Raw genomic sequence first — 1,818 nt, forward strand, 5'->3', positions numbered from 1 at the left:
AAGATTCAACTGAAAAGCATCTAATTAGACGCTCCTTTGGTTTAATTTAAGTGAATAGAACCATATTTTATTCTAATAGCCAAAAAAAATATGATTGTTATTTCTTTATCGTGGATTGAGAAAGTTAATTTGACAGTAACCGGTCAAAAGTTTGCAATGATTTTACTTTCGTGCAAAATGATCTTTAAACCACTGATCTCTATTTATTCACTGGATTGCGGGTGGCCCATTGCTAGTACAGGCGAAGTGAAGCCAGTGGCTGCCATTTTGGTACTCCCTAGTTAGACCAGTCGCAATGTGAACAATATGTGCGCTACAGCATTGAATAACAATGATTTTTATAATTTTTAGGTGGACTTTTAAAATAAAGAAAAGTTCATCACTTTGACACACACTTGCTGTTTCATAGCATAAGTAGATTAATTCAATTCAGTTTATTTCTATGGTGCCAATTCACAACACATGTCATTTCAAGGCACTTTATAGTTCACCAGATCATACAGTGAAATTGATTTAGTTTTCTATCTAAGGAAAATCAGTTGATTGCATCGACTCATTGACTCTACAGCAATCCCTCACACTAAGCATGTTTGTAGCGACAGTCGAGAGGAAAAACTCCCTTTTAACAGGAAGAAACCTCCAGCAGAACCAGGCTCAGTGTGAGCGGCCATCTGCCGAGGCCAACTGGGGTTCAAGGAGACAGAAGCAGAGACACAGAAGGCAACTGTAAACTGTAACATATGAAAAAAAAATAGGCCCATCACATTGCATAGTCATTATGAAGTTTATAAATCATGTAATATGACATATTATACAAATCCATTACAATAAAAATTAATTTGTTAATGGAGCATAATAATACAGATCAGCAAAAAAGTGCTAAACTGATGAAGGGCAGGTCATATGAACAGCGGTGTCAAAAGTACAAACATTTGTTACTTAAGTAGAAGTATAGATACTGCAGTTTAAAAACACTTTGTTAAAGTTGAAGTATCAACTTGACCTCTTTACTCAAGTAAAAGTTAAAAAATGTGCTCCAAAAACTACTTAAAGTATAAAAGTATAAATTAACCTTTAAAAAAAACAGCCAGATGCCACTATATGAATAGAAAGCTCAATTTTTCTACTATTTGGAAAATTTCTTTGATAGGGCCAAGGATGAGGGAGGTCTGGTTGGTCTCCGTCTCCCGATACGCTCTCGTCTGTGTCCGACCTTTGAGACATTTCTTTTTCTGAATCCGACACTAACCAGTGACTGTTTGCATTCTATGACTCATCCAATCACACTAGTTTTCACTAGATGTTGATGGTACCAATGATCTGCATTGGATGGCACACATGACGTGAAATAAATATTTATAAACATTGAACCGGAGCCAAGAGTAACGAGTAAGTTACTGGTTAGTGCGCACGGCTCATGTACGGAGGCCTTAGCTCTCAATGTGGGCGACCCGGGTTCGAAACCGGCCTGTGGTCCTTTGTTGCATGTCTCTCCCCCTCTCTCATATCCCGTTTCCTATCAGCCTAGTGTCCATTAAAAATTAGCCACTAGTGCTGTAAAAAAAAAAAATTTAGGAATAGAAAGTACAGAGTGGAAGTAGGAAGGAAAATAAGTAATTGAGTAAATTATAGACACTTAAAAGATGTACTTAATTACAGTAACAAAGTATTTGTACTTTGTTACTTGACACCTGTTAATATAAATGTGTTGATTACATTGTTATGGTAATTACATATGATTTCAAGATTTTGCATCAAGACTGAATTACAAGTATAAGTCTGTAGTATTTTTATATTTGTAGATTATGCATGCATGAT

Source organism: Cyprinodon variegatus, unplaced genomic scaffold (assembly GCF_000732505.1).
Source record: "Cyprinodon variegatus isolate N-32 unplaced genomic scaffold, C_variegatus-1.0 Scaffold881, whole genome shotgun sequence".
Classification (NCBI taxonomy): Eukaryota; Metazoa; Chordata; class Actinopteri; order Cyprinodontiformes; family Cyprinodontidae; genus Cyprinodon; species Cyprinodon variegatus.